We start from the raw sequence: 7,479 nt of genomic DNA, 5'->3' as shown, positions 1-7,479 counted from the left end.
CTAGAAACAAAGTTGCGACACAAAACAACAGAGTGGGATGTTCTGAAGGATTTTTTTTGTTAGCTTTCAGTTTTGAGGGTGGATTTGAGTGTATTGATGAAGCGTTATAGGAGATCAAAGTTGAAATTTCATAATATCTTAAGAACTTGTCACGTGGGTGAAACGAGATAGGACTACACAGGTGTGCCATGCTCTAGAATGCTACAATGTGACCATAGAGGAAGGTGAGGAAGATCCTAGGAATATCAGTATCCCCGAGTCTGGAGGACAATGCGAAGTCATGGGGCCTAAGGCCAAAGTCCCTAACATATAAAAGCCCTTGAAGACTAAGAAGGTGAATCTTGGGTCGGAAGCGCAACCGAAGTTCACAGACATAGGTGACTATTGGGACGAGGACATAGTGGACAAAGTTGCAGAGTTATTGTGGGAGTACCAAGACTTGTTTCCCACCAAGTTCTCTAATTTGAAGGGGATAGTTGGTGATCTGGGTGTCATGAAGATCACTCTAAATCCAGATGCAAATCTAGTGAAGCAACGCCCATACCATTTGAATCCTAAGTATAAGGAAAAAGTGCATGAAGAATTGGATAAGATGCTTGCATCTAGGATTATTGAGCCTGTCAAGGAATCAGACTAGGTTAGTCCTATGGTGGTTCAAGAAGGGAAGACGAAGGGTGAAATTCAAATTTGGGTAGATTTAAGAAAGTTGAATGATGCTTGTGTCCATGATCCATTTCCTACGTCATTCACAAATGAAGTATTGGAGAATGTTGGAGGTCAGGAAGCATATTCGTTTACTGGTGGGTTTTCACGGTATCATCAGATCAAAATCGCGCCGGAGGATCAGAGAAAGACTACCTTCGCTACTGAATGGGGTTGTTTTCAGTATAGATTTATGCCCTTTGGACTTAATAATTCCCCTGCAATCTTCTCTAGGGTGGTAGTCGAAGCTTTCAAAGAATTTGTTTATAAGTTTTTGAAGGTTTACTTTGATGATTGGATAGTGTTTGGGTTAGTAAAGAAGCATGTTGCCAGTATTCGCCTCATGCTGGATACTTGTCGAAAGTATCAGATGTCCCTTAATCTGAAGAAATGCATATTATGCATACCATATGGGATAATTTTGGGCCATATTATCTGTAAGCAGGGGTTGATGGTAGACCCTACCAAAATTGCAGTTATTATCAATTTGGAGCCTCCAAGGAATGTCAAACAGCTATGCACGACATTGGGCTACATAGGATATTATGGGAAGTTCATCAAAGCATATGTGTATATCACTGCGCCCATGGAGAGATTAATGAAGAAGGATGTGAAGTTTTGGTGGGACGATGATTGCCAGAAGAGTTTGGATGTCTTGAAGGAAAATATTGTCACAACGCATATTCTAGTGTTCCATGACTGGAAGAAATAATTCCACATACATGTAGATGTATCCTGCATAGCATTAGGAACTGTGCTAACCCATCCAAGCGCGAGTGATATTGACCATATGATAGCATTTGTGAGCCGGTAGTTATCTAAGGCAAAAAATAATTATTCAGCCACTAAGTGTGAAGGATTGGCAATGGTATATGCGCTTTAGAAGTTTGGGCACTACTTGTGTGCGCACTTTAAAATGTACACAAACAATTATGCTTTGAAGTACCTAGTCACATTAGGGGAATTTTGAGGTCTAAAATGGGCCTCTTAAGGAAATTATAAAATAATAGTGGAAATAACAAAATAAGATTAGATTACATCATCAAATTTTAGAAGGAAAAAAGAAAAAACTATTTTTTTTCAACTTGTATTTTCAACTTATCTCCTTATGGGTTTACTCAAATTTTGAGCGAAAACACTTGTTGGATGTATAATTTGATTCCTGATCAAAGAGTACCCATGTTTCATACTTTCGATGGACCCTTCTACACGAAAAATGAGAAATACATGAAAAATGTGATTGCAAACACATATTTTCATGTATTTCTCATTTTTTGTGTAGCAGGGTCCATCGAAAGTATACAACATGGGTACTCCTTGGATGAGGAACTAAATTTTGAATCCAACGATTACCCCCACTCAAAATTTGAGTAAAACCTTAGGGAGATAAGTTTAAAATACGAGTTGAAAAAGTAGTTTTATTATTTTATTAATTTTTAATAATTTTACTTTTTTACTCCAAAAAAGGTGAATCATCCCCCATGGTTGACATAATCATCTTGAATCCTATTGGTTCTTATAAAGTTTATTTTGGTTGTACATTTTTCTTAGGAGGCCCATTTTAGACTTCAAAATTCCCCTAATGAACAAGCATGTGTTGGGGGGAGGGGGTGGGTGGAACTTGTAGATGGTTGCTGCTCTTTCGAGAATATGACTTTGAAGTAATTGTGAAGCCAGGGAGATTGAATGTTGGACCAGATAAACTCTCGTGGATTGAGAATGGCGATGAGCCCATAAATCTGGATGAAGAATTTACTGATGCATAGCTCTTTGTTGTGCACATCGCAGATGAACACTTTGCAGACATAATCTAGTTCTTGTCTATGGGTACAGCTCTTGAAGGATATACAATGCACCAAAAGAAAGAATTGGTGGTCAGGGTTGTAGATTTTTCTGTTATTACATGGAACTTATATAAAATGGGATCGGATGAAGTGCTGTGTAGGTATGTCCCAGATTATGAAAGACAAAGTATCCTCGCTAAAGCACATGGAGCAGTTGTTGGTGGAAAATTTGGGATGAGAAACTACGCAGAAGATCCTACGAGTGGGACTATGGTGGCCAACTGTGCATAAGGATTCCAAGGCTTATTGCAGGGCATGCGATGCCTGTCAGAGAATGGGGAGGTCATCATGAAGGGATGAATTTCCTCTGAACCCGCAAGTGTCATTACAAGCATTCAATAAGTGGGCTATAAATTTCGTGGGACCAATTCATCCACTCGGAAAGAAGACAAGAGCAAGATACATCATTGTAATGACCGAATACTTAACCAAGTGGGCTGAGGTGCAACTCGTGAAGGATTGTAGTGTGGCCATAGCTGCGAAGCTAATTTTTGAATACATTTTGTCTCGATTTGGTTGCCCTAAAATTTTGATGAGCGATAGGGGTTCACACTTGTTGAACGAAACAATTGCTGCCTTGCTTGAAGAATTCCATATGTATCATCAGAAAAGCACATCGTATCATCCTCAAGCGAATGGAATAGTGGAAGCCTTTAATAAAATCCTGGAGAATGCTTTAACGAAGATTTGTAATGCAAAAAAGAATGATTGGGATGTGTGCATACCAGCTGTTCTATGGGCATATAGAACTACCTGTAAAACGTTGACTGGACAGACATCGTTTAGACTAGTTTATGGATAAGAAGTCATAATGCTGATGGAGTACATTGTGCCAAGTTTGTGGATTTCTGTAGTTATAGATATGGCTAATCGAGATACCATGGAAGAATGCCTCGTGCAGATAATTGAGTTGGAAGAAGATCGCTTCTTGGCAGTTTCTCATCAACAAGTGCAGAAGGATCGTGAAAAGGCATGGCATGATCACCATATTAAGTAGCACACCTTTAAGAGTGGATATTTTGTATTGCTGTATGATAGTAAGTTCATGAAGTTTCCGGGAAAGTTCCAAATGCATTGGTTGGGGCCCTATATCGTCAAGGAGATTACGGATGGAGGCACAGTTCAACTCGCGAAGCTGTACAAGGAGTTGTTTCCAAGAAAGGTCAATGGGAGCCCGTTAAACTTGTATAGGGGTGATCCCACCCCAGCGCAATGACTATATGGATGTGGGATATTCTTAGTAATCTAGGAAGTTGCAAGGGAGTGCGGGACTATATACTACACTGCGAAAAGGATGATTTATAAAAGTGAATGGGCTGCACGACAAATTAAGGGAAGGCACAGAGGAGAGCTGCGATGAAGGAGCTGTGCTAGAAAGTTGGGTCCCGCACAACCTAGCCAAAAAGTGACTATTGGAAGCACTGTAGATGATTGGATGGTGATTTTTCCGTTAAAGGGAGTGGGGGGAGAGCATTTAAGGAGCATATCTTTGGAAATTTGCCGCCAAAAGCGCATTAATGACAGGAATCTAGAGGGAACGAATGGATTTGAATTCAAATTGGGCTATAAATATAGCATCCCATTCCACATTCAAACATTTTTTTCCCTAAGAAATTTCCTTGGGCTTTTGTGCTTTACTTTGCACCAAGAGAATTGTCCTATGTATACAAAATATTGGGAAATACTTCGTGAGAAGATTTCACATCCAGGATTTGGGAATTTAATTGATTGGCGGTGAATTTTTTTTTGGAGAGAATGAATGCAAGCCAACCTGAGCTGACCCAACCTATGCCTACAACGTTTCCTACTACAGTGCCTAGGTCACCGAGACTTAAACCATATACCTCTGCGGTAGAAGAAAAGAAGCAGAAAAATCCCCAGCAAGCGCCGATGCGGCAATCGCTACGCAAAAATCCAATGAAGATCAGACAAAAGAGGAAGATGGATAGAACCAAGTAGCCAACGAAACCCTTGGACTTAGACAAAGAATAGATCACCACGGGGATTGAAGAGATTGATGCTGATGAAGCCGCGCCAATAATTTGGCCACTGCCTTATATACCACCAACGAAATCTACAACCAAGGTTCCTAAAGGCCCAAATTCAGCATAGTTCATGGTCTCCACATGATTGTTGTCGGAAAACATACCTTTTGAGGGTAATCTGTTGGCCTGAATACCATATTTGAAGATGGAGGTCTGGGACCTGGTGGATCACGTGAAGTTCCCATAGTTGGAGCCAAGAAAATACCTAAAGAAGGTCTACTATGAAGAATCAAATGTTACGCGACTTGAGCTAATGAAATGGGTGGTCAAATTTGAGTGCAGGGGGTTGCTCAACATGTTGTGGTGACACATTTTAGCTGCAACACCATTAACATAGTTTTTGTGCGTCAAATATTGTCGTTGGTTCATGATGGGTGCCTTTGGTTGGGTGGGCCCATCCCAATTACTAATATGTTAATCCACTGGATAACATTGTTGCCATACCAAGGAGTAGACCTTGCGGGTGTTTTGAGGGGAAATCACAGGAGAAGAATTTGGCAGACCAAATGAAGGGTGACTTCGGGCTAGTGAGGAAGTCATGTAGATATGCGATTAGTTCCATAGCAGATGGCACGTTGCAGTTCGCTACACAAATATTGGTCAGTAAGATCATGTGGAAGTGTCACGCTGATGAAGTGTCAGTGCGAGTAGTATATCTAGCTGTGTAGTGTGCCAAAGGAGTCCAATGCAATTGGGCTCAGTACCTGTGTCATGAGTTCCTGGAGAATTGTAGAGAGGTGCAAGATGAGGGCAAAGAATTCCACTACACGTGGCTACTTTTGTTGATCGCGCTAGTGGCGTGGAGAACACTAGAGGAAAGTCAATTCCCACAACATGATTGAAACCTATGCAAGGCCGAAAAATTCGCCTCATTGTGGGAGATGAAGGACTCTAAGCTTTTTATGGAGGTAAAAATATTTTAGGTCCTATTTGAATCGGCGTTGAGGATGGTGATTAACCAACGGCCACGATTATCACCAAGCTTGCATGCCTAGTATGTGATTGTCGTTGATTTCAAGGCAGATTTTCATAATATTTTTATCCGCATGAAGAAAGATGCCATGGGCACATGGAACAAGTTACCATAATTGGTCTCTGAAGATGACATTCTAGGGGTTTTCAGTAAATGGCTAAGCAACTCGCTCACCCCATCTGATGCGGACGCAAAGGTGAAGTAGAGAAAACCACAACTGCGACGGCAACAATGAAAGAGAATAAGAAGGAAGCACAGAAGGCTTCCATGAAGGAAAAGGTCGCAACAAAGGAAAAGGTTACACAACAGAAGGAGGCTTTTGCCAAGGAGAGGGAACCACCAAAAGATAATGTCTATGTCAAAGAGACAGAGGCGCCAAAGGAGAAATTTTCCACCACGTCGCAGGCTACTATTGACCTCGACAAATCTGAAACAAAGCACACCAATGAAGAAGTCAAGGTAGAGGGTGAAGAGGAAGGGGGTGTAGGCTTGGATTCCCCCTTCATAGTCAAAAAGAGGCATAAGTGGAGCTCCACAGGAAGAAGTCTGACAAATCTATGAGCGCAAAAAATTTGGTCCTCATTAACGGGGACCTAGATGAGATTGGTGATGTGGTCCACAAAGCAACATAGAATATTTAGAGCCACATTGAGGAATAGTACCATCAAATATTGGACAAGGTGCCACAAGGCTTGAGAGAATTGTAGGTCTAAAGAGGGATTATTCAAGCGAGAGTTAGACAGGAAAGCCTAAAGAAAGTGAGTGGGATAGCCTTATCAGTAGAGCTCACCATGGAGCTCTACAAAATGCAATTACCAGAGGGATCACTGCATGTTGAGACTTCAAAAGACAGGGCACACATCTTTCACATGAAGGATTTGAGTCTAAACCTTACGGCGCTCCTTATTCAAACACTGCATGAGATGCATCAAGGAGTATCAGATGAGCTTAGGGTTCAGGAACAACACACACTGTTGGTCATCAGAAAAATAAAAACCAACAACCAATAGATGTTCGAGGAAAAAGCGTAGGCCCTTAAGGAAAGATAAGAAGTTATTGTGCGTAGTCAGCAGCTAGAAGCGGCAATAACGCATGCCTGCAGTGAGCTTCCTGAGCTCTAGATTCTAGCAGAAGTGGCCTCTGCCGAAAAGATACAGAAGCTAGCTGCCACAGTAAAAGAATCAAAGGAGGAGATTGGAAATTTTCAATTTGAGCTGCAACTGCAGATATCTGAGCTCTAACTTAAGTTGTAGCCAACCACTCCTCTGGAAGTCAGAGAGTAGTGCGAGGCTGCTATTAAAGAAGGGATGGCTACACTAGAAGTGGTAGTCAAGGAATACACCCAGTTGTTTGAACAAGCCATGGAATTATGGACATCACTACAGGAGGATCCAACTTTGCAGAAAATCGAAGCAGATATTTGAGAAAAGCAAAGGAAGTTCGATGAGATCAGGACTACAAAGTGGACCTTAGCACCAGTGACAAGGTTCACCCAACTGCAGGAGGGAAAGTTCATCCAGACCAATATCAATGAGCTGCATTGGAAGGCATCCATAATATCCTAAAGGATGCAACCCTGGGCATATAAGGCCAACCAGTTGACATAGACGATGAAGAGCAAGCTGAAGGCTATGCAACAGACACAGAGAACCATGGGCCTTGTAGTCAAAGGTCCCGCTACAGAAAAATTGGTTGAGGAAGTTCGTCAAGCTGATGCATAGGGAACAATAGCTCTTCAAACATTGAAGATAGAGTTTAGTGGTCTGCAGGCAAAGATAGAGGCAACACCAGCAGAGTGGCTCGAGACGAGTCACGACTTTGTGTTGGGGTTCCATTGGGACAGGGTCCCCTAGGGTCAATTTTTAAAGAAAATTTGTTATTATTGTAATATCTCTGCATTTTGAGGAGCAGAGCG

The sequence above is a fragment of the Pinus tabuliformis genome, chromosome 8, assembly GCF_031772625.1.
Source record: "Pinus tabuliformis cultivar Carrire ecotype Pingquan chromosome 8, CPIR1, whole genome shotgun sequence".
Classification (NCBI taxonomy): Eukaryota; Viridiplantae; Streptophyta; class Pinopsida; order Pinales; family Pinaceae; genus Pinus; species Pinus tabuliformis.
The sequence above is the reverse complement of the archived record's forward strand: the minus strand, read 5'-3'. Positions refer to the sequence as shown.